The sequence below is a fragment of the Molothrus ater genome, chromosome 1, assembly GCF_012460135.2.
Source record: "Molothrus ater isolate BHLD 08-10-18 breed brown headed cowbird chromosome 1, BPBGC_Mater_1.1, whole genome shotgun sequence".
NCBI classification, from domain to species: Eukaryota; Metazoa; Chordata; class Aves; order Passeriformes; family Icteridae; genus Molothrus; species Molothrus ater.
The window spans coordinates 29,697,633-29,724,780 of NC_050478.2; positions in this window are offsets into that span (position 1 = coordinate 29,697,633).

A 27,148-nucleotide genomic window follows, 5' to 3' on the forward strand; every position below is an offset into this window, starting at 1 on the left:
GAATTTTAGACCACTGATTCCGCTCTCTGCCTGTGACTGGATATTGCCTGCTTAGAACGACGCACAAAGCTGTGGTTGTGGGAGGGAGCTGAAGAAAGTCATGCTACCTGACCAACAGGAAATTCAAAGTGCATCAATTCTGAGTCCAAAGAGCTGTTGAAAAGTAAGATAAGGTTCAGAAGGGGATTACTGTGTCCTAAATGTGATATTTTTATTGAGAGGGCAATGCTTAAATTACATTTTTATGAGCCAGAGTGGCATACCATCACTTTTTCATTTTACTGGGAAGCTTGCTGGGACTTCTCTGGTTCACAGCTGCAGAACGGATTAATTTTATCCTCTCCTGAATGAGACCTTCAGTCCCAGTGTAACTTCTAACTTGGAAGCAGCATGCAAGGATACTACAAGAGCAAAATTATTATATCATGAGAGAGAGAAAAAGAGAAACAGGAAAAAAAATTAATAAAACACTAAGACTTCATTCAGCAAAACATTCATGCACAGGTTAGTGTTAAGCATCCCTGGTTAGTGAAGCACTGAAGCATGTTCTTGGGCTTAATCAAAGTTAATGGGATTTACACAAGTCCTGAAGGTAATCATAGTTTCACTACTTCATTAAATCAGAATGCAAGTGTGAAAAGGCAAGGGTTATCCTGAGGGAATTCCACTGAAACACAGAGTGATACATAACTATAAATCATGTTAAGGTATTTGTTATTAAAATTCAAATACAAAAATATGTTAAAGAAAGTGTAGGTTGCGTAAGAGCTGAGCCTCAGAATAGCACTTTGTTTAACAAGGTATCTGAGACACAGAACCTGTTTCAGTGTAAAATCAGAAGTAACTACAGTAAAGCCAAGGCTGACACAGCTGAGATCAATATTAAACCCCAGAGAAGGGGAATTTTCTAAAAGTTTAGGGGGAGGGGAAGAAAAATGGAGAACAGGTCCCCAGAGAATGTGATAAATGGTGATGGGTTAGGCAATATAGTTCTGCTTCCAAAAGCCAGGCTTAATCCTCACTCAGGAGTAGACATTGTGCCACATATTTAATCTATCCCTTAGAGAGAGTCAAAAGGATCAAAAGCATCACACAGATACTTAAAGGGAAAGGTCATATTCCCATTGAGGACTAATGACTATATCCGTTCCTGCGAGCATGGGGATTTCTGGTGAGGGAACTAAAACTGCAGTGTTTCCAGGGTTAACTCTGGCTGTAGGGTGTCTGCTGCCACAACAGCTTCTTGAACCCTTCCCCTCTACTCCAAACCCTCATGCTGTGAACTTGCAGCTCCCTGTGTTTCTCCTACAGCTTTTCCATATCTTTCAGCAAAGGGATTTCTTTAACAAAACTAAGCTCTGTGATCAGATCACCCGAAGCCACTGCAATGTCTCAAAACTACCAAAGCCTTTGTGGTTACAGAAGAATTGTAGAGAGCTGCTATAATTTAAGAGCAGGGATTTTTTTTTCCACTGTAGTGGTTCAATGTGTGTTGTGTGCACACATGTGCTTCAGCACAGATGGAGATTCAAATGAATATCAGACCCTTTGGTGTGAGTTCAAATTTCCTGAAGGTGTTGGAATGTCTGTAAAACATCAGATGCCCTTTTGGTTGTTTTTTTTATAAATACATTTCAATTCTCTGCTGATTTGACATTTCACTTTATTTAGGAAAATCAGGAAAAAAAATGACAACATATTGAAAAAAGTTATTATGGAAAAAAGAGCATGGAAAGAGAAGGAGGCTTGGATGTCCCTGACAGCTACCTGCCTTTCTTATACAAAGCCACCTACGATTCTTCTACAACCACAAACAAGCCAGGTTTTCTTTGTGCTCTGTCCAGAAAGGAAGTTCAAAATATGTACATCTACTCCAAAGCTATCAATCTTTTTTATAAGATTATTGGGGAGAGTAGAGAACCATTGTCATATTTCTTAAAATTAATTTTCCCCAAAGCTTCAGGAATCTTTTAAGTAGGGTTTAATATACTCTTTCTTTTTTTTGTTTCCTAACACATTTACCTCCTAAACAATAGTTACTTTCTGACTGTTTTACTTTTTTACTGCTTATTTCCATTTCTCTGTTTCTTCAGGAAAGGAAAAAAAAAAAGACAAAAAACCCCAACCCTCAAAACTTTAGACCCCTGCATTGCTGGCTTTACTTTGTGCTTGCTGCTATCAACCCAGACCCATATGGCTGGAGAGGCTGTGTTTCCACAAAGCCTGAAGAATATATTGGATGAAAGAGTTTCGAAATGGTCAGTAAGACCAAGAAAACAACAATCACTGAACCTTTCAATTCTCGAAAATGGTTTCAATTGCATATTGAAAGTAACATAAGACAAAACAGCAACAAAAATCAGAGTCAGGCCCCTAAACAAATGTCATCACTGCTTAGACTTCAGTGAGGGTGTTAATTATTATCACAAAGTGAGGAAACCACAGAATTGTTGGACCAAACACACGTTTCATGTGGAGAAAGTAGTACAAACAAACCAAAAACATACATCATTTTTCATGGAGTACGGAGAAGATGCATCTATTTATGCAACAAGCCTTAGGGATCCTCCTCCTTTACAAACTATCTAACCTAGTACAGTACAACTTGCATCCCAAGACTGTTACAGTCTTTCCATATGCTTAATTTATTAACTGTCTCAGCTATGGGACTACAACTGGAATAATTCTGAGTGTCATTAAGAGGGAACTTCTTGTATCAAATTTACATATACTGTACTATGATACCAAGACCAGAGAACCAACCTTCTCCCATACATTTGCAGTTCTTTAAGATGAGATTGAAATTAACTTAAGAAATGCAATTATTCTATCTGGGTCTAGGACATGGAATATGTATTGCATGGCTTATCCATATATAGCACTCCTTTTTGTGATGAATGCACACCTTTCATATAAAAGGTATGCATTCATCACACAAAGGCGTGCTATATATGGATAGGCCATGCACATGGTGAAAAAATGTACTTCTCACTGCAATACAGCATAGGGAGCAGTGATGCATGTAGCTCAAAAGTCATCCCAGAGAATGACAAACAGCAGGTATTTCACACTAAGGTGGCAGAAAGGCCAGAGTGAGTAGTTTTTGGATATTCTGTCTAGAAGGTGTCCTTCCCCCCCTTTACTATAAAGATGATTTGTTACCTACAGCTGAATAAAAAATGTATGTACATATATTATACATATATCACAGTATGTATATTATACATATATCACAGTATGTATACAATACAGGAACATCATCTAGCCAAGCCACAGAGATTTTGTTATTTATGAACCAATCTAGGAATAAAATTAGTTAGAATGTTGAGAAAAAAATAGAGACTAGGCAGTTCACTGCCTGTACTCTCAGAATTAAGAAGGACAGATCCTTTCCTGGTATGCACTCATCATGATGAGTAATTTTTAGAGCATCTCCTTGTTATAGATAGATGTCATTTATGATAGATAAGGTAAGCTGACACGCTTATGTTATGTGTCTATTGCCACATTTACCTGAATCATAGCCACACTGACTGACCTTATTTTAAGGCTGACAACCATCAACTTTGCATAGGTTTGCACAATGGCTGAACACTGGTTTCAGTAGGCAAAATCTAGGTTGAGAGAAGGTGGGAGAAAATCTCCAAGCACCGTACAAAGGTGATAGAACAAATTTCACCTATTGAAACTTCAATTCAACCTTATTGAACCCCTAGAAATTCCTAACAGCAGAATCCTGAACCCCTAGAAATTCCTAACAGCAGAATCCTGGAACTGATGTACTAAATACAGTTTAATTGCTTTAGGTCAAGTAACATTTAACTTAGGTCATTCACCATCAGCAATTTGAGCTAACTTACCTAGCTTGACTTAAGCTGGGTTTAACATGGTCTACTTTTTCAAATGACCCTATTCCTATATTTTCTAACTGATGTGTGAATTAATTTTTTAAAATGTCTCTTAGAAATCTGCAAGCAAAGCCAGTCCCGCACAAACCACACCTTTACTTGAATTTACTGCCATCATTTTAGAAAGTTTATTTAAAAGAATATAACCCAAATATGTGCTTTTCTATGAAACACACTTTTCAAGTTCATTTTGCCAGAGAAAATACTAATTTTCCAGAATGGCGTATTTCATTTGCTACCAAAGAGGACTGACTGTAACATAAAGCGGGTGGCTCCCTTAGAAGAAAGGGAAAGAATTTGACATGGTAGGTCTGGTATCCTTCTGCAGTATCAAATGAAGCCCTACATTTTCAAAATGATGCATGGGAACTTAACCACGTGGTGCCCATTAAAGTCCATGCCAGCTCTCATGGTTTATGAGGTCACCAGAAGTCGTTGATGGAATTACACCCCCGTCCTGCACGGCGGATTCTCTTGTATCACAGATTCTGAATCAAAGCCTGTAAGGTTAACAAAAATGTCTACAGTCAGTTTACTCAGGTTTGGATCACGTATTTCCACTGGAAAGAGAGAAACAAGAGAGAAATAAATTACTGAACAATTGTTAGTGTAACAGCATGGCATGGATCTTATGTTGATATGTATTCCTGTATGGTAAGGGGGAAATAATGTCTTCCTGTAGTTGTGCTCAAGGCATCTGAATGAAAAGAGAAACACTGGGGAATATTCCTCTGAAAAACAAAAGGACATCCTGTGAGAGTGTGATTACAAAGTAATTCTTTGAGCATTCTGAACAGCTATCAGACAACATATGAGACAGTATACTTGAAGAATAGATATTTTGGGCTCTTTGTGCATCATGTGCATTTTTAGAATCTGCTGTTCTGGTGCACATATATCAGTTTTGTATTTATTGGACCAAACCTTTTAAAATCTATCATAATAGCAATATTCAATGTCCAAAAGTGAAACCTGGCACTCAATTTGCACAAAGAATTTGCACATTGTTGTGTTTTAAAACATTCAGTAGTTAATAAAAGACTGTGGTCTATTGGTATATTGGTTTTCATATTCTCTCCACTGGAATATGATCTTGCTTTAGCAATAAACTGATATGTTGATTGAATACTTTCCAATTCTCTAGGTTTCTAGGAGTGTTCCTGGGGTTGTATCATGTAGCAGCATAGTGACTGTGTTAGGAGAATCCTTATTGGAAAATGAAAAGCTGTGGTATCACTAGAGTCTCCTGAATCTGTATATGTAAGGTAGAATAATTTTATTCAAAAAAGTAGATGTTTGTCAAGTCACATGATGATATTCATTATTAAAACATGGACCAGGAATTTGTACACTTGTCAAACAGTCTGAATTCCATCAGATTACAAAGTGTCCTAAGGTAGTCAACAATTTGGGGAGCAATTTGTAGGCATTAATAGATGCATACCTTGCAAACAAAGGTGTGGAAAGAAGAAGACATGCTTCTTGAAGGAGATTTGCACAGAGCAAGAAGTAATATCTCTGAGACAAGCAGTAAATTAGGAAGCATAACAGCAATGCCATAAGGATTATCACCAGGTGTTTCCATGGGTGCATGGTGTCCATGGTTTACTCAGGCTTCTGTTACCCAGGGCTGTGAATGGGGTACCCTGGCTAGCTAAAAACTGAAACAGTGCAGCACTTATTTTACAGCAACTGACATGACAAGATCAGCTCAGACAGGGAGAGGAAAAAAAAGCTGACACTTCATATGGCACCTCTCTGAGCTGGGGAATACAGATGATACAAATATAGCTCTACTGCTTCTGCATCCAGGTGACTTCAAACTTACTGCCCTGTCTGTCTGCAAGCTGCAGAGGTCACCCACCGGGTAAGTGTGAATTAACCATAAAGGGAATGCAGTGCTGTATCAAATGAATTTCTGTAGCAGCTGGGGAGGCTGTGGCAGAATTTTAGAGGTTTTGAAGGGCCGATCCCAGTGGTACAACAGCTTTTGATTTTCCAAGAATGGCCAATCCCCGTGGTACCATGGCTTTTCATTTTCCAAGAAAGATTCTTTTAACACACTCTGGAGTATACTTTCTTCTGTCTTTTGTTTTAGTTTCTGTTGTTCTATTCTTTGAAAAGAAAGAAAAGTCAGGCAAGTTCAGAGTGGGGCAACTTTTTCATTACAGAGGATTGAATCAGCCAGTAAAGGACAAAGTTTACAGCAGGAATCCTGTGAAAGAAGCATTGTGTACTTATGTTCACATTCAAACCTTGTGATATAGCTTGTAATATTTTACCTTTTGCAGCCAGGCTGCCTTTCTTGCCTTTGCTTAAATGTCAGTATACACACAGCTGGCCTGGGCTATTCCCCCCTCCCATCATCTCTTCACCCATTGTACATCAAGCACCAGCCAAATTTTACTGATAAAGCCAACACTAAGCAGAAGGAAAAGTATGCATTCTTCATGCTGTACAGCTGAGCAGGGCTAAATGGCCAATAAAAAGTCACAGGCAACAACTTTAAAAGGGAGAAAGGAAAGGGCTGGTGCTATGGGTAGAATTGGAAAAGGAAGGAGGCTGGAGTGGTGGGCTGTGGAGGGGGACAGGTCAGTCCTTGAGCTGGAGCCATTGCCAGGCCCTCTACACAGTTTGAATTGCACCACCTCAAAAGTGCAGCAAAATTTTTTTATTTCTGCAAAATTTTTACTTCCATCTGAGGGCATTTTGGGTGAGCTGAGATCAAAGGCGTTTGAAGTAGTTTTATATACAGCTTAACTCAGGTAGATATTTGACATGGATAAACACTTTGCCAGCAGCAAAGAAACATTAATTAACAATTTGCAATCTCTCACCTCACACCTATACTTCAATGCCCTATTTCTGAAGTATTCACTGATACGAAGGTTGCAGAATTACATAGCCTAGGCTTTTAATTAGCTTTTGGAAATATATTAAAATATGTATTATAGAATTGACTGGGTTGGAAGGTCATCTAGTCCCAAACCTTCTGCCATGGTCAGGGATACATTCCATTAAACCAGGTATCTCAGAGCTCCATCCAAACTGGCCTTGAACACCTTCAGGGATGGGACATCTTCAACTTCTCCAACCCATTCCAGTGCCTTATCAACCTCACCTCTTTCCTAGTATCTGATCTAAAACTACTCCCTTTCAGTTTAAAGCTTTCCTTGTCCAGTCACTGCAGGCTGTTGGAAAAAGTCTCTCTCCATCTTTCTTACAGGCTCTCTGCAGGTACTGGAAGGCTGAAATTAGATCACCCCAAAGCCTCCTCTTCTCCAGGCTGAGCAATCCCAACTCTCTTGGCCTTTCCTCACAGGAGAGGTGCCTCTAAACAACCTGGCGGCCTTGCTTTGGAGTCGCTCCAACAGGTCAATGTCCTTCTTGTGCTAGGGACCCCAGAGCTGGATTCGGTACTTCAGAGGAGACCCCACCTTGAGTATAGGTGTTGACAGATTGAGAATTCCTAATAAATAATTCTATGCTGTTGGAGCTGTGAGAGATTGCGAATTCCTAATTAATAATTCCGTGCTGCTGGAGCTGTCACTTAAACTAAAGCTGCGAGCTCCTTTGCCTTGCCCTCCACAGGGGCCGTGTCAGGGACGCACGGGCTCTGACCACGGCGCGCTCTCCTGTACCGAGCTCCTCTTTTCCTCCCCGTCACCTACAGCAGGCGGGGGCGGTACAGCCTCTGCAGCCCCTCGGCATGCCCACAGCCCGGAGCCGGGAAGCAGCGCCCCGGCGTTCCCGAGGCAGCCGGGCCCGGTACGCGCCGCTGGAGGAGCCCCGGCCGGGCCGGGCCGGGCCGGCGAGGCGGGCGCAGCGCAGCCGCCAGGGGGCGCCGGGATCGCGGGACGGGGGAAATGTGGGAAGCGTTAGGGAATGGCAACGTGGGGAGCACATTGGTGACCATCGGCATGGCAGCGACCGCAGGGTGAAGTCCTGTGATGGGCCGGAGCGTTTCTGGCTAGGCAGAAATCAGGGAAAGCCTGCCACGCTGATTAAAACAGCCCCTGCTCTGCAAAGCCCGCAGGTCACGAACACAGGAATTCTAAAGGAAAATGGCTTTGTAATTCACATGTAAAGGAAAAGTAGCACACAAAAGGCTTTCCTTTTTCTTGCTGCCATCCTAAATCAATGTTTCTCTCCAAAATGTTACAACCTTTTCTTATTTGGTGTGTTTAATTGAATTACTTTTTTTTTTCCTTCAAATGATGGTGACATAATGATGCATGAAAACAGATTGATGTAAACTTTGAGATTGGGACTATAAAACAGGAAAACCTGAATTAATTGTTCAGATAAAAAGGAGAAGGAGAAGGAGAAGGAGAAGGAGAAGGAGAAGGAGAAGAAAATACTATAATTCAGAAAGGCATTAATTAGTTTGAAGAAAAGTAACTCATGCTTTCCTGTTAAGTTATAATATAAATGGTAGCATTTTGAACTCTTGGCCTAAAATAGTTATATTGAGTTTTGATCCATGGGACGTTAACGGATGGGAAGCAGAGGAGTGAATTGGGGTGAATTTAATAGTATCCAGAGATAGAATAATTAACTCTTGTGGTGCCTAGCAGCAGTTAGGGTCTGAAGGAAAAGCCTTTATAAAAATGAAACCAGAAAGGAAAAGGGGCCATTTCTGTATATTCGAGAGAATAATATGACATTCTTCCCTAATATGAGTTATGAAATGAAGTCAAAGTTTGTCTTCTTTATCATCAACCAAAGAGGGCCACTATTTGCAAAGAGGATTAAACACTGTAGACCAGCAGTTACTGTCACTGCTTGTTTCTTGGGTTTTTATTCTCTTCTTATATTAGCAAGCTTTTCACAATACATGTGTGAGTACATGGATTAATGGCCCTTCTCATGAGTCATAAGAGCTACAGATGCTCTCCTTTCTTTTCAGCCTTGGTTATTAGCTAAATATCCAATCCTATTTGGTTAACACAGAGTCTGGATCCGTGTAAATTGGCTCAGCATAGGATGTAGCCCTATTATGCTCCCTGATTTAGTTCTAAGCATCCACATCAGTTCATCCATGTCATTAATATGTATCAGTTCCCAATAGATCATGTTTTCATGTTGTAAAAACCTAAACTTTGGGCTATCTATAAATGCAGCTGTTCAGTGGTATTAAGACTCCTCTAGGAAGGACTCTAACAGTAGTTTATAGATGGGGCTTGGAAAGGGTGTGCTGACCACAGTACAGATAGGCTCAAGTGCTGATTCAGACCTGTGCTCAGACACGGGGTGTCTGTTCTCATGTGTACCTTCCTGTTTAATTGCTATGTTAATACCTGTTCCCACAAAAGGCATTGAAATGCCTGTAAAAATGTGCAGGACATATTCCATAGCTAACAGCCTATAAACTGAGAGGTAGAATAAAATGATTCAAGAAATACTGGAGAGATGCTCTTTACATCAAAAGAAACAGCACTTCATTTTTCAAAGGGTGAAACATCAGCACAGGTGACAATGTCTTTCAAAGTGTAGAGTAGATATTAACTCACTTCACTAGAACTATGCAAAACCTCAGAAAGATGTACTTCACATGATAATGTATTATATAGCAAAGGGAAAGGAAGGAAGGAAGGAAGGAAGGAAGAAAGAAATCTCTCCAGCCTTTCTGCAAATGCATACAATAGAACTTATTGAAAAGCCTCTCAGTATATTGCAGTACTGAACAGTAAATCAATGTAATCTGAATTTCTGCAGTAGCAGGAAACTTTCCAAATGATCGCTATAAATGGAGCACATGTTTTACGTATAGGTTACTATTTTTGGCAGTCCATCAAACCCCTTTGATGTGTAGACAGTGGGGTTTCATCCAGCTAGCAGGACAAGAATAAAAGGTCCATATTCTTCCTTGTGCCAAGATCCCCTCAGAGCAGGAGATGGGGAACTGGTTATGGTCGCACAGCTCTGCAGCTGCTCCTGTGCCAGCCTGAGCAGAACTTAGATAAGCTCGTGTTTTAGTCCCTGAGATGTACCCCCTGTTAAGAATCAAGAGCACTCTATTCTGGTTCTGTGAGTCTCTCAGTCACTCTGTGTGCCAGCACAGGGAGAAGAATTGGCACAGGAGCTGTTTATACCACCTTGCACTGGCTGCATGGTTCCTTACATAGGGAACACCCCCCAGGGGCCAGTTAAAGCTCTGGAACACCTGCACAATACAAAGTGACGGAAACCAGCACAGAGAGTCTGGCGTGTGAGTCCTCAAAATGGAAAAAGGCAGATGAAAAAAAACATACCAAGGCAAGGGAAACCAGGCATCACATGAGGATTAGAAAGAAAAGACCAGAATGAAAATTTGTAAAATGGAGTAAATCACTTCCTGACTGCAACAGAGCTGAACTTCAAAAAAGATCCACTAAGCCCACAGCACTGCTGCTCAGGACAGACAGTGTCTGAGTGTCCTTCCTCTCCTCGGGTTTCTCATCAAAGATGATGTCAAGATTTATGAATCCCTTTCTGAATAGTTTTGTGAGTTTAAACTAGCCTCAGTCCAATACAGCTTCCATATAAAGCAGCAAGCAGTAAAATGTTTTGCTCAATGTGGAAATTGCACTATGGGACACGAGTGTCCAATAGCCATGATTTTGTGGCTGCCCAATAGCCATGATTTTGTGGCTCTCCAAGTTGATTCCAATTACAGAGAGAAGCCAGTGTTGACAAAGAGAATTAAAGATGTCTATTTTGCCCACTACATTCTTTTTTTTTTTTAAGTTTTTTTTTTCTTAAACTCATTACACTCATGGCATATACATATATATATAGTACATTTTCATTAGCCCGTCATCAAAGCACACAAATACTAAAACCCCTCTGCTGTTCTGAGTGACATATTTCAGGAATAACTACTCAGAAATAACTGCTGTAGATGTGTCTGGCTGCTGAACATGAAAGTATGGGTGCTGCTGACTGCCTGGCAGCTGGCCCAGCATTTAACCCTGCTGTTTTAAAATGTCGTAAAATAAGCACAATTTAATCTTTTGAAACCTTTTGGTCAGTGACTGTGATTTCCGCAAAAAATGACTTCAAAGGAAAGACAGGCACCTTTGTTGATGCCTTTTTAAGCAGTCATGAGTTCCAAATTATTTTAAAAAAGGGAAGCAAAAACCTCAAAGTGTGTAACACCTCCTCAGAATTAGATGCTGAAGCGATATGTAAACTGGGTTGTAAAAATCAATCCTCCACTAGTGATGTGGCTCAGAATGATATAATTAAAAGATAATGTCAATGGAAAAAGTATATCATCATAGACTAATGGGCTCCTCCTGACACATAAATACCACAGCAAAACCTCTATTTTAATGAAAAAATACCATTTAGAAGCCAAGATATTTGATTTTCAAAGCAGGATGTGTTGAAAATGTTCTATTTCTGTGGCTATATTTCTGTTTTGCCAAATATCTGACGCAGAGTTAACACTTCAACCTTGCAGTCTTCATGTGATACACAAGATTCCTCCATGCCTCAACCTGCTTTACCTGTGCAAAAAGCAGTTGACTTCTGCAAATAGGGTTCCTTTTTGTTAGTGAGTTGCAATCTTAATGTAGAATCAAGATTTTATTTCCAAACTTAGATGTGAAAAAAAAATTATCCATTTGTAATCATTTGACATTTATTTGATTCACCTTGATTTAAGGAATGTGGGCATTGCTGGGCATGAGACTGTTTAGGTGATTGTTTTTCACTGCAGTAAAAGTGCAGTTAAAATTACCCTTTAAACACATAGAAGAGGGGAAAAAAAGAATATGAAGATACCTTGAATAATTAAATATCTTTTCAGTCTACATCATATTACCCTTTTTACATTCACAAAAAGACAAAAAAGGTACTCCTGTTCTTCTCAGGTTTGGGTGGGAAAAAATGCCTTTTGGCTTTCCAGTATTAAAGCAGAATGATATGAAGAGCATTTGATCTATCACTGTATGCCAGGATGCTTTGAAAATGCCTACCAGATGTGGCCCTCAAAAGTCTTAGGCGTCTTCTGCTTAGTTCCTGGCTTTAGACCAGTCCAAGGAAAGAACTGGCTGATGAGCTGCTCAGACCAAGCTGATCTGGACAAGATCTAGATGACTGTTGTCACCTACAAAACTTTAAAATCAAAAAGGGAAGTGCCTTGCAAGACTAGGCGCCTCCAGGATTAGGCAGCAGCCAAGCACGGGTTTCTGGAGAGTGCTTTTGGATGCTGTTCCACCTACATCCTGCCTTAGGTGCCTAAGTCCTTTACTAGAGCTAGCCAGAAAGGCTAGATTCCCATTGAAGTCTGGAGAAGGATTTACATTAACTTAAGTGGATTGGTTCAGGCCTTAAAATGAGAACCATGTGTACATCCTTTTGAAGAATCTGGTCCTTTCTGTTTATTCATTGTGACTTCTTGCAGTATTGAACCATTCCTATGCACTAATCCATAAACAATATGTCAGAAGATGTTCTGGAGGATGAGAGTTGTGACTTTCATGCCCATAGTCCGTGCTGCTCTCAGTGGCTCTGGCTGTTGAGCAGCCTCCCTGGCTAATGGGCCACTCAAGCCCCATACACCATTCAGGTCATATATAAGCTCTTATTGTATTACTCCTTTGGCTCGTCAATACTTTTCCATGGAGCTGAAGGAAAGGAGAGCATATGGAATAGAGAAGCAGGAAAATTAATGAATGAAAGAATATAACTTTCAGGGTTCTGGCAATGTTTTCACATCCATATTTTGCTCCATTCCCCTGAGGTCACAAAAAGCAAATGGCATGTTCATTTCCTTCCATCTGTGCTATTCTGAACAGCAAACGGGAACTTATATCAAACTTTCTTAATAAGCAGGGCGGGAGGAGAGCTGGGTAATAATTAGCTACTGGCTAGGAATGCCTTGTAGATAATTTGAATTTCAGAATGATCTTCATCGTAGACACATTTTTCTTCTTTCTTTTCCTATTTCGTAATGCCGCAGCACTTCAATCAAAAATTAAAAAAGCCCAAATTCTTCCCGAATCCTACCCATCGCCCATGAAGCAGCAGGAGCAGACCCACGCGGAGCCAGGCCAGCGCTGTCCCGTTTTCCTTTGGAGCGCAGGCGATTCCTTGTAAACAGCGGGCCGGGCTGGCTGGCCAGGAAGGCCCGGCGGTGCTGGATGCGAGGCGAGGCCCCCCTTTCCCGGGAGAGGCTCCGCTCCAGCTGCAGCTGCTCCCCCCGCCGCCGGCTCCGCGGGAGGGGGCAGCTGGCAGGGCCTCCCCCGCCCCGGCACATCGCTCCCCCCGCCCCGGGCCGCAGAAACCAGAATTTAGTGACCTGGCGATGCAGCAAATAAATAAATGAATGGAGCTGGAGAGCTTTCTGGAGAGGCCTGCGGGCCGTGCTTCCCAGAGCGAAGGAGAGGAAAAGCGCTTCTGTAGGCGTCTGGCTGGCTGGGTTCCTGTCAGAATAATGATTTCAATGTTACTGTGATTTCACCAAGTGGCACGCTGGGGCACCTGGGGTCTTGGTAGGCAATTTTTTACTGTTGCGAATGCAAATAAGGCATTTATTTAAATTAACCCTCTATTATACGGAGAAAACATAAGCTGGGAGGAAGCATTGCTGCTTAAATGACAGCAGTGCGCTTAAAAAGCAGGACAGGTCTTGCACATCACCTGGGAAGCACTGGCCAATATTTGCCTTTAAAAATGGGGTTCAAGGACAATAGTTCTGCCACCAACCTGGTTAGCAAGGCATCTCTACACCTCCGCTTCCAGTCTGTAAAATGGGCATAAGGATCATGCCCTTCCATAAGCCCCAGAAAAGACATTTGAGGGATATGAAATTACTGAATGCACACTAGGAAACAACCAGATTTCTGCTCCATAACAATAGTCACATTTCTGAGGGGAAAAAAGACCGTGGAAAAAACCCAGCTTGCAATCATGGGATACTTCTTTAACCTAAAGTCTCCTCCTAAGCAGCATTGTGCTTAATTACGTTCTAAAAGATTTCTTGTGTGAGGCTATTTACGTGTTTTATGTTTCAGCTGCTTTGATTTCCAAAAGGGCAAAGTAATTTCAAGCCAGAGAAGCAGGACACAATTTTACAAAGAGGATAAAAATAAACAGTTTTGATCAATGAAAAATTCTTCCAGATTTTAAATGTCCAAGAATGGATCCAAACTCTTTTCTGTGGGAAAGTTTCATTTTCAACCAACTCGCATTTTTATAAAGATCCATTTCATTCAAAGTTTTTCACCTACCCTGGTCCAGTAATACAGGTTTCTACCTGGGTATTGCCAAACCTCTGCTGGGCTCCTTTTGGGCTTGATGAGCTTCTGCCAGTTCCTTGATGCCTAAAAACCAGCACTTTACTGCTATGGCAAACCTGAGTTTAAAGTAAGGGCCATTCCATTCCTGCCTTTGGTTAAGCCCATTCTTTTTTTTCTTTCTTTTTCTTTTTTTTTTTTAATTTTAAAAACATTTCCCTCTTATTTTCATGGTAAAAGGTATTTTCAATATTTTACAAGAAAATACTGAATGTCCTTATTAGCTTTAGGTCATAAATGCCACAAAACAGATTTAAAAACTGGAATAAACCCAACATAAATGCTTACTATTGGTGAATATAAGGGCATAGAAAACAGGGCAGTAAAGTCACCATACAATATCAGTAAAACCGTTAAAAAAATCTGGAAAAGCATCAAGATGGCTGGCCTCTTTGTAGTTTCAGCACAGAAAAAAAATTGAGCCTTATTTCTAAATATTTTCCCTAGTGGGAAATAACAGCTTGAAAATAATCCCAGATGTATTCATTTGTGCAACATTTTTCTGCTTGCAACATATAGGCATGGAAAAATTATTGAAGGTTTCAATTCTGGACTTGTATTTTAAAAATGTCAAGCTTTTGAAAAACAGCATAATTTTTCCTTAAAAGCTATTCATTTACCTGGAATGTTGGCCAGCAGGCGTACATTATGGACTTGGTTTAGCTAAGATTGAAAAATTGCCCAAAGGCAAAAGAGAAGTAGGCAATTTTTGTGGCTCAGATTATATACCAACACAAAATACAGCTGAGTTGATTTTTGAACTGGCATATAAAAGAATTTTGCAAGTATGTGATCTTGAAAGTGATCAAAAGGTATATGTGTTTTTTAAAGCTCAACAATTGTCATTTTCATGTTGTCTTTTTTACAATCACAATCTGTATCCTGAGCTGTAAGTAACCAGGAAGCTCTTATTAAATGACTGCTGAAAACAATAAAAAGATAAGCAATCCAAGCCTATAAGTACTAAGTAATAATTTCCCAAGATGAGCAGATTAGGACATATTTCTGTTTGCTCTACATAACAAGTTGTTTGATAAAATATTTCCATTTTGGGTAGATATTTAAAAAAAACAAGTCATCAGTTCACTCAAAACCTCAGGAAGTTGTCCTGTTAAAGGAATCAAACGTTTTCTTCTGTTCAATCTAGACTATCGTCTTAAAAAGCTATTTGTCTGGATAGTATTTACAGCCCAGAATTTTCTGTGACTAATTTCTGTGACATACAGTAAGTGATGTTACCATGTATAGATGACTACAAATAATTTTGGTATGTTAGACCTATTGGGAGGGGTGTGGGGAGCTGTTCCCCTCACTGTGTATAAAATTGCTTTCTTTATGGAAGGGAGACTCTTTAATAAAAAGAAAGAAAGGTCAGTGAAAAGTCAGGAAATAAAATTATTCCTCAAGAGCCAAAGGTACAGATATGGGAAAAGGTAGAGTGGTCAAACCAGTGCACAGTGCAACCCTTTAGGGCTGAGGACAGTGTCTGTGCTCTGGCAGGAGGAGCCGAGCTCCTGCTGAACCAGCCAGCTCCAAGAGCAGACAGACTGATGCTGCGTCAGCTCCACGCTCGGTGTGAGCTGAGCAAGTGAGCAAGGCTGTCAGTGTGGGCACAGTGCCCCATGAGCACTGGCTTGTACAGAATATCAGCGATCAGAATATCAGTGCACAGTGCTGGTGTCCTGCAGAACTGTGCCAGTGTCACAGACATGTTTTATGAAAAATCCTTTTGCTAGGATTTTTTCTCCTGAGAAGCTGAGAGGCCTCGGGAACAAAATGTAAACAATAATTATCTGCTGCTGTGGAATGCAACAGGTGCATCTTTGATTGGTCCATGTTGGTTGTTTCTAATTAATGGCCAATCACAGTCAGCTGGCTCAGACTCTCTGAGAGTCGCAAGCTTTTTATCATTCTTTTCCTTCCCTTTCAAACCTTCTGATGAAATCCTTTCTTCTATTCTCTTAGTATAGTTATAATATATCATTTTCTTTTAATATAATATATCATAAAATAAACCAGCCTTCTGAAACATGGAATCAACATTCTCATCTCTTCCCTGGTCCTGGGACCCCTGTGAACACCACCACAGGGCCAGTCTGCCTGGAGCCTGCCAGAGGGGGTCCAGGGCAGCACATGTCCAGCCATAAAGGAGCATGGTGATCCAAGGGCCATGCAGTCTATTCTGTTCCCACAGGAATCATTGCCAGAACTTTGCTGTTTTTCTATTTGGGGAGAGTTGAGTCTTTAGAGGGTACCACAGAGGTTACACATCAGGAAACCAAGTTAATTAGGGGGATGGAACAACTCTCCTGTGAGGAAAGGCTGGGAAAAGTAGGTTTTGTTCAGCCTGGAAAGGAGACAGTTTTGGGGTGACCTAATTTCCTTCCAATACCTGAAGGGAGCCTACAGGAAAGCTGGAGCAAGACTATTTACAAGAGCATGTAGTGACAGAAAAAGAGGGAATGACTTCAAACTGAAAGAGAGTAGATTTAGATTAGATTCTTTGAAGAAATTATTTACTTTGAAAGTGGTGAGCCACTGGAGCAGGCTGCCCTGAGAAGTTGTAGATGCCCCAAACACTGGACGTGTTGAAGGCCAGGTTGGATGGGGCTCTGAGACACCTGGTCCAGTGAAAGGTATCCTTACCCATAGCAGGGAGGTTGGGACTAGGTAATCTTCACGATCCCTTCCAACCCGAGCTATGACTCCATGATTCTTTCATTCTGTGAAATTAGGGGTTGATGCATAACTGGCAATATTCAGCTGACTGGTTATTCATGCAAGGTGGTCCTTTTCCTTTTGGAATGCAGGCTGCTGCTACCCATGCAGTCTCCCACAAATGCAGAGCATTACAAGAAGCTTCAGACACAAGTTAGAATGAGTCAGTGTGCTCCTGGGCTTTTGGTACAGCACATCAGCTTTGCCTTGCTAGAGGGAATGTCCACTCTCAGATCACAGGTGATACTGGAACATGGTCCATGTGCTGGGGAAATGATGAGCATTGTGTCACAAATGGTGTTTTCTTGCTTCTTCACTAGATCCAGCACCTCCTCAATGACAGCAAAATTTACTTCTTGAATACTTCACCTTGTCCTCTGTATCCTACAAACAACAAACAGTAGCTCAGTCATACTTCTTGCCCAAGAGCTTTTGAGAATTATTTTAACTAGCCAGTCAGGTGCAGGTGGGAAGAGTGAGTTCAGGGTCAGAGCTTCTATACCTGTAATACTTTCTCAAAAAGAAAGTGTGAAGAAGACATGCTGATGTTTCTGTGCTTCTGAGCTCTCCACCAGCATATAGTGAGAAAAGAGGAAAACCCAGAAGAGGTGTAGTGAATAAGGTTTTAATGTACAGCTGGCAAAGCTGGCAGAGAGGTTCTACTTGATGCCCAGGAGACCTGTAAAAAAGCTGGGTGCCCCCAGCATCCAGCTGCAGGTAATTAGCATATCTTAAAAGATCAACAAATAACTCATTGCAAATTAAAGAAAGAGAGTTTGTGCAGATAACTCCATTGTCCTCCTGCAGAGAAATTGCAGGTGTCTTCACAGTTCAGAGAAATCAGATACGTGTCCTCTGGTTATATTCTAAGTATAACTTGGTTTCTTTACACATATAAATAAGTACTGAAACAGAGAGAATCAAACAGCGTGCAAGGAATTCCCTTGTTAAAGAGTCTCAGCTCATCAGTAAAATTGGGATTACAAGCAACAATTCCACCCGAAGAACAGATTTTAGTACGAGATCAAAGCAAATAGCAACCTCACCTGCCAATAATACAGCTCCCTTCACACACAAGTCTAATAACACAAATCTTGAAATTAGTGTAGCATTTCAGGAGTGAATATTTATTTACATACTTAAATTTTTAAAAAAATAAAAAAGTCTGGAGGACTGAAATGGCACCATCTGGTGACACCTGCCACGCAGCATGAATGGCTCATGGAGCTACTTTTTTTTATTTGAAGTTTTGTTGAACAGCCTTGTGTGCGAGTGTAAAAGCCTTTAACAGAAAACTCTTGATCAGCCACTGCTTTTTTTTATACGATTGCTTCATCTTGCTGTAAAGACAATTGTAGACAGGCATGTGGATTCAGATACTTCCTTCAGAAATTACCAGAGTAAATCAAGTTATATATAAGACTCACCTCACTCTAATTTATAGTTCAGCTCAGACCATTGAACTTGTAAGTAAAATTTATGGGGGAAGAGCAATAAATTAAATTGTGTAGAAACATAATTTTTGTCCTGGAGTTACTTGTACAGTTCGATTTAACGCATAAAAAATGGAGTATAATACTAACTTGTTAATAAAATGTGCACAGCGCTGACATGTAAAAACAGTTTTATAATTGGTTGGTCCACTCTGTTAGCCTTGTTGACAACACTAAATTTTCATACCCCTACATTAGTAAGATTGAGCTAACATTATAAATGCAGAAAGCTCATAAATGCATACAACAGAAATTCATTTGGCCTTTGATTTTTTTTTGGGTGTCTTTAAAGTGAAAACTGTAAAATTACCACGTAATAAAAGCCAGTACACTGAACACTAATTGCCCATTTATAAAATGCTCTTTTCCTCCAATCACGTAGGTGTGAGGCATAAACTTCTTGGGTTTTACGGAGCTGCGATTTATACTTTCAGTTTTGCTTCTCTCTGTTGCATTTCATCTTAAGCTTATAAAAGACGAGCTGCATTTTATTAATCTGCATCAGCATTCATTGGACATTAAATCTATGTAGATCCCTACAGGGTTTTAATTGTGGCTGAATTGCCAACAATAATTGGGCCTCTGACTAAGCATGGAGAGCAGGCCACCCTGGCTGCCGGGCACAAGTGCGAGCTCCCACACCAGCCACGATAGCCCGCTTTGTCAGCCGCCCGAAGGGAAGTTGTCAAGTCTGGGACCCTGCTGCTTTATTCCTATAACTATGTTTTAGAAACACCTCACAAGTGGAATTGTGGTTGCCTCATCCAGAAAATGTGGAAAGGATTAATGTGGCATGTAAAACAAATCACTCCTGAGCTCAGCTGAGAAAGTGGGTATTAAAAGCACTCCAGTCAAAAGAGCTTTAGTGAAAGGGTCATGGTGATATACAGTCAGCACATGTTGGGCTGGTAAAGCTGCAGGGTGTTTGGAAATGGTAATGGTCCATGGGTGTAAATTCTTTCAAGACCTCTTAAAGGCACATGTGTTTCTTGAGCATGTTCTCCAAACAAGGACCTGTTATAGGTTAGCTTCACTGGAACTTTTAAACTTTATTGATTGGTTTGTGGTATTCCAGGTTTGCTTACTGTTTTTTGGAGCTTTTTTTAATGTTGTTGATAAACACTGAAAGCTATCATGACAATCTAAAACTTACAAATCTATAAACTATGTTGTGTACAGATTTATTGTAACGTATTGCAGAATGTATTATTTCTTTTCTTTATGCCAGTAATCACTGGATTCACAAGAGTTACGGGTCTATCAATATTTCTTTTATGAAAGCAGGTTGGTTAAAATGTCTGTAGTTTTGAGGTTAAAAAGGTCAGACCCTTAAGTCTGGCATAACATTTAGTGGTCCTTTATAAATGTTTGTAACTTTGTAACATTATATTTCCTAAAGTTATTAAAAAGATGGCTCATGGCAGCCTTTCTCGTAAAGCTGGGAAGACTGAGAGTACTTAGCAAAAGCTCTATTTTACAAGTTGCACTATTCCTTGTTTTATTTTTTTTCTTTAGGAATTTCACTGTGATTTAGCATAAAGAACAAAAATGTAATAACATATATGTACCATATAGCCTTTTTTTACCCAAACAACTGCCACTGGTGGCCATATCCAGAAGGGGTTTTTAAGCAACAACTCACCCTGACTTCCACCAGAAACGTGAGGGTTCAAGAATTTTGTGCATCAGGCCTTTTGTGCAGGGATCACTTCAGTTACATTTGAAATGGAGCCATTTTTGAGAAGCATGTGTCAGGTGTTGAGCAGAACACAGCCACATCTTCAAACAGAATGAATGGCTGAGAAATGGAACTAAAAAAAATAATGGATCTACTTGTTACAGTACTTGCTGTGATATAATTAAAAACACTAATAATCACTTCCAACATGCACCCTTCAGCTGAGAACGTATCCCTGCAGCAAGTGGCCTGCATTCAATTCCTGGGAAACTTATTACAGTCATGGTTCAAAAGCCAGTATTTTAGAATTTGGCCAACAGAATACTGTTTTGGTCAAGTACACTAGAGATTAGGATTTTTCAGTCTTATTTCTGAATGTATTTTTTTTTTTTACACAAGGCCACTGTTAATTATTTTATGTGGTCATTTAACCTGTGTTCACTATAACAGACTTGAAAGCAAAAGCACAGATTGCAGTTGCATGATGTGCTAGGTGAAAACATTTGTTCTGAATAACAATATTTAATTGAAATCATATTTAAAAACACCAAAGAGTTCTTTTCTCACAAGCCCATAGAACTCTTACGAAGAGGGGCCATGGTAAGATGATCAAAACCCTACTTAGTCAAGTTAAAACAAATAAATAAAATAACATGTGACTTTGGCAAGGTTTGGGTTCTATGTAGGTTCTGGTTCAGTGCCTCTGTTGTTGGCTCCAGCTACAGCCATGACTACAAATATTGTTTCACAAGCTTCAGCAATGACACCATTTGTTACTTTTGCCTAGTACAGCACTGGTGAAAGTCAAGATCAGTCATTCTCCTGCAACATTTCCATCATGCAATGGAGTTCCAGCCATAAAGCATGGGAAGACAGAGTAGATATTATATGATGTCATTGTCTGACATCTTTATGGAAATCAGAAAGCTTCAGCAATTCTGACCTCTGAAATTAAGTTTCCTGTCTTTGTCCCCTTCAGGAAGATGAAATATGATGTGCCTTTAAGCTATCTTGAAAGAGATGTCCTGTAGCTACTTGGACAAACAGCTGACACACTTAAATGTTTTGCGAAGACACACAATCTAAAAAGGCAAAAAAAAAACCCCAGAAAAGGTCCATAGCAGATGTGGGGTGGTTTAATGGTATTGTTCCACGTCGCAATAACATGCAGGAAACTGGGCAACACTGTGATCTATAAACCAAATTATTGGTGTTCTGCCCAAACATTTTCAAAGCCAAACACCTGCAAGAAACAGCCAAATATTCTGAACAGAAGACTAATCCTTCTGGGGTTTTTTACCCTGCAAAGCAACAACAAAAAAATAAATCTATGTTTATGAAATTGTTTTCTTTAGGCTTGCTAAGCTACAGGGCATTTTCTTCCAATAGTTTCCAAGAGCTGCTTTGGTAAACAAGGTATATGCTTCTTGTACCTAGGAAAAAACTGTTTACTTTTTGTTTCAACTCCCTTTTTATAACAGTCTTGGTAGTCTTCATACTACAACCTCAAATCAGCTCTTTTGCTGAACACTGTGGGGTTTTTAAAAGTTGAAATCTTAAAAATGCCTCAAAACCTTTGTAAGTTAAAACTCCTAGGAGCATCAGCTCTCATGTTTAGGTTTTTTGAGTTTTTTGGGGGGAAAAGTCTGCTCTTTCTCACATGTAAAATGGTAGATTCAGATTCAAAGACATTTGTCCATGCATTCATCATCTAATATGCAAAATCTTTTAAAGCTGGAGTATAAACTAGCAGGAAAAAGAAAAATATAGAAGTTTTGGGGTTTTTTTTACTTCTTTTTCTGTCAGTGAGGCTATAATAATTTGATTTTAATTCATTGAATCATAATTCATTGAAAACCTCATCTTTCCTTTCTGTTAGTAGACAACCCAGAAAATATCCAATAATATAACATAAACAGTAAGGAGACTCAATAGAATGTCACTCATTTACATCCTGCAGATGACCTCTTTCTTACCCAGAGACAAATTTTAACTGTTCTTTGTCAGTAACCTGTGGCCCTTTGGATAGTTGGAATCTATCAGACATATCACTGCCTAGAAGTGTTAATTTGGACAGAAAAGGAACCCCAAACCATTTGTGCAGCTCATTACTCAGCTATTTCAGCTATGGCCCACCATCCTCCAGCCCCAAAAGCGGTTTAATGTAGAGTGAGGCCTAAAACACCAAGGTCTCTCTAAAATTATTAATCCTTTTACTTTTCTGCAGAATTGCCTCACAGGTTAGTAAGGACTAGGGCTTTGCTATGGTAGGAAATGTATTTACATTAATTAAACAAATACTATTTGCTTTGAAGGTCTTCTAGCAATAACAGTCAGTGGACTTATGCCCTCTTAAAGAGGAAAATCAAGTAAGGAGACCAAAAAGAAATAAAACAAATGTGGGGTTTGTTTTTCTCTCAAGTTCAAAAAAAGAGTTGGGCTTGTTTTGTTCTGTACCTACTGAGCTATATCCAACTTGTTCAACAAGGCTTTGACATGGAAACACCAAGAGTCAAGGTTGAATTTTTTTGTAGACCCTGTGAGCAAAAAATTAATGGTACTTAGAGAAAAAGGACTGAACAAAATACAAAAGGGAGCAGGAAAAAATATCTGGATTGAGAAGGAGAAAATTATTTAGTAAAAAATATTCTGACTAAATAATTTACATTTCAAAAAAGTATGCTAGGAAAATAATCTACTCTGTGTATAATTTATCCAAGAAAATATCAAAATACCATGTTTCAGCAAGACCTGAAACATGTTAAACTTATTCTAGAAAAATATTTAAATATTTTGTGCATTTAATTTTTTATTTTTATTTTTAATATATTTGTTTGTGTATTTATTTTTCTTTCTTCTTAGGTTTTTTTTTAAATTCCTAGAGGGAGAGAATGGCAAATTCAAGGAAGCCTGGATTTCAAAAATATACTGTAATCCTAAAACAACATACTTTTTTCCTTCACAAAGCTGAACAAAACTTTTGTCATCTTTTCCAAGAAGCAAAAAAAGTAAAACTAAATTCATAGCATGACACAAGCAGCAAAGTATGTAAGTCATCTTACATTTTCAGTTGCTGATGTGGGAGTGCCCTTGTGGCAGCCATTTCAAACAGGGCATGGGCTCTACCTGGCAACCCTCTCCAAAGCAAAAGAGAGAGTGAAAAGGAGGCAAATGTCCACTTTCTTTTTGCTGTTATTGCTCACGAGTTGCTGCCTGTGCTGACTTTTCAGTTTTTCTGTGTGGTCTTTTCCGCACTTTCCATGAATTTGCCACATTTTGCCCACAAAATCTTTCTTAAAAAAAAAAAAAAGCTGCACAAAGGGCATGAGCACACATCACTTTAGAAACAGTCTGATAATGTACACCCACGAGTGTGTGCACATGTGTTAAAAACATTTATCAGAGCCTTCCTATGTTACTCCTGCTTTCAAAATTCACAAATGTCATACCAACCCCAGTCACAATATTAAACTATAGTATTTGCAATTGAATTACCTGTATATTCTGCTATTTGGTACATTTACATTGGTACTGAAGCAGTCTCAAAATGTCATTCTTTACATTCTGTTAGCTATAGATTTTTTATCATATGAAACAAAAGAATAAGACTTTGAACAGACTAACTCACTCTGTCTTCTAAACAAAAGAGAGCAGATACAGCAGGCACATGTGCTCCCACTCACAACTTTGAGCAGGAATTTTCAGGCAAACAAGAGGAAGCACTTTTCATTACAATGTTCAATTAAATCATGGAACTCCTCACCAGAGGATGCTGCAGAAGCCAAAAGTATAAAAGGTTCAAAAGGAGATTAGACTAATTCATGAAGGATATGTCTATCAATGGCTACTAAGCACTGTGATCCGGATGCCCTCTGGAGAAGGAAGTCCCTAACCTGCTGCCTACTGGAAGCTGGGAGGGATTCCATGGGAGAACTTTGGCATAGTTTCTAAATTCATATATACTTAAATATTATTTTAATTGAACACCTCGAAGAACTGTTTAGTTCTCAGACCCACAGTTTTTATTCCTACTTGACTACTCAAATGTTTACAATGTCTTTTCTGGGGGCCTTTTTTAGCAACTTAAACATTACATTAGTCCTTTAGAGACAAAACAGTAACTTCTGTTAACATGTTTACCTGATGTTATTCCTGCAACTTGTAGAAATCTCTCTACCTTTGTAAAGCCACAACAGCAGTTCCCAGAAACCTGGTAAGTATAACTGAAATAAAATGTGATATGTACACACCTGTACAGCAGATGACTATGTTAAAAGTGATTAAATAGCATTTTTTTTGTGTTTGTTTTAATTTGAACCTTACTCCCTTAGAGGAGTAGCAAGAAAATGTTGGAGCCAGGACCCCTCTGAGCAAACCGGTTCACTGAGGCTGAAGATGCAGCCCTTGATTTTGCAAGCAGAGGACAGATAATTGTCAAACCCCAAAGAACACATCATTGCAAATCTCCTGCAGTAACACGTCTCTTCCTGTGACCTTCCATTTAAAATTTTCTATCGTTTACATTGCAATTGTGTTCTGATGCAAGATACATTTGGAGTGTAAATATCAAGATTAAATCTACCTTGAAAACTCAGGCTGAGTCAGGTTTATAGCCTAGAGGCAAGTTGTGAATCCCATAAAGCATTGTTTGAGGGACCTGGTTAGTGTTTTGTACACCTGCTTAATGTTTTTTTTTTTCATAGTCACAAATGTCAAGCTGCTCACTAACGCATTGAGGTTTGAATGACAGCCATGCACTTGAGCACCAGTTATGTTTTTTCACTACCAAATTGGACTATAAATGATGAAAAAGAGGTCAGAAAGGAAGTATGGAAGCATACAAATTTGAAAGGGGAAACTGCTAATAGTCATAAACCGTGTGCAATCAAAGGACCAGCAAGTCATTGTGAATTACCTGCTCCATGAATTACTGATCTAACTGCATTATGATATGGAATTTTCTAACTCCTTTCATCTGTGGTGCAACAGCTCCTAACAGCTCCCAGATCAAAAGCACGACTGCCAGTGAAACCACGGAGAAAAAGCCCACAACGCTGACTTTCATTATGAGCACTTATTTGTTAAACTTTTCTTAATATACAGGTTTCATTATTTATTGTTTCACTGATTGGATGTACTGTAAGTGTGCCACCTACCAAATTTGAGGAAATAGCACAGAAATAATCAGCAGTGTGACACCTCAATGGAAGTCAAAACTTTCTAGCATGTGCACATAAAAACTCATAGCTTGTATATTTCTCCACAGGTGGTAGCATGCAGAACATACATTGGGACATTCTTGTTTGTGTGTTTCTTTGTGTAATCCAAATCACCCAAAATACTTGAGAAACAATTAGTTCCATGTTTGTAGTTTTACTGACTGTATAAAGTTGGTGTGACAATTAGCTTGCACATGCCAATAGAACCTACAAGAAGACACAGTCTGTGTGAGCAGTGATGAGACAACTGATTTCTACAGGTGCCTGCCATGGCCCAAACCAGAATTCTAAGCTCAAGTTATGACCCTTAAGACAAAGCTCAAGTCAGCTGGCATATTAAGCCAAAATGTATGGAAAGTTCTTCTACCTAGGCTTAGAAATTCCTAGGGTGTCTATTAAAATATATAAAAGACATTTCTAAACACTTTTTCTTTTCCCCCTAAATCTAGTTTCAAGGCCGGGTGAGAAAAAATGAGTTTAGTTATGCTTGCCTGTGCAAATTCAACAATAAATAAATAATAAATAAATAAATAAATAAATAAGGTGTGTGAAAATATGTGTGTATATATATATATACACATATGTATATACACATGCACACACTCATGCACATACACACACATATACACATTTTGACAGATATCTCTTTTGTTTGGAGGGTTTCTACTGAGACAATTCTGTGTATGTCTAGAGATAAAATGTGAATTGTTTTCACCATCCTGAGAGTCTGCACAGTGACTTTTTTGGACCTTATCATAGGGAATAAATGCTTTAGGCACTAACAACTGCATCATTACTTCAGTATGAATATACTGAATTCTTTCTACCTATGATCATATTTGTAAGTTTGTGATATGCAAGCAAAAGGAAAGCAAATATTGTCAGTATGTCCTTGCTGGTAGATCAGCCTAGAAAACAGACTTCCTCTTCTGTGGAAAGAAGGGATTGTGAGGGGACCAGTTCCCCCCCACTTTATGTTTCCCTCCCCCCACCACCCCACTGCTGAGGCAGAGGCCTGGTTGGGGTGTCAGGAAGCTGAAGGAGCAGCTGCCTGGGGATCAGGGAGCCAGGGAAGCCTAGGCTGGCATGCAACCAGGAGCACAGGCTTCCTGGACAGCCTGCCTGCCTGCTTTCCATTGAAACTTTCAATGGAATCAACATGTTCCTGTGAAATGTTTCAATCCTGTAAAATCAGCATTTTCCATCAGAGAAGCCTTCCACCAGAAAATTTTCAACCAGCTCTAATAAATCAGGGCATCTTTAGCATCTCACACAGGGGTGCTGCTGAAGGACATTAGATTTTCATCTCAGAGACCATGAGCCAAAAGCTCTCCTTGCCTGCATCCCACACCACAGCCATGGACATCCCCAGAGCTGTCTGCCACAGCTCCCAGGATGTCACCACTAGTAGAGCTTGACTGAAAGTGTCCAACAGCAGGCACCACGAGTTCCAGCTGGCCAAACACAGGGCCACAGCAGAGACCATTTGTGACATGCTTGGGAAAAGTAGGCCTTTCTTGAAAGTTTGAAGAAAGTTTCATAATTTTAATCTATCATAGGAACCAAAATGTTCTCAGCTCCAATCATGAGCAGAGGTTTTCTTATGCATATATATATGTATATATATATGTGTATATGTGTGTATATATATATATATATATGTGTGTGTGTATATATATATATATATATATGTTGGATCATTTGAGTTTAAATCTCATTTTTTCTTTATTACTTAGCTGATTTTCATGTCTTTCTGAGGAGGTGGATTCATAAACTTGACAAAAAAGTATGGCTTTTGTTTATACAAAAATTTCATTCAAAAAAAATTTTAGGAAGACAGCAGCAA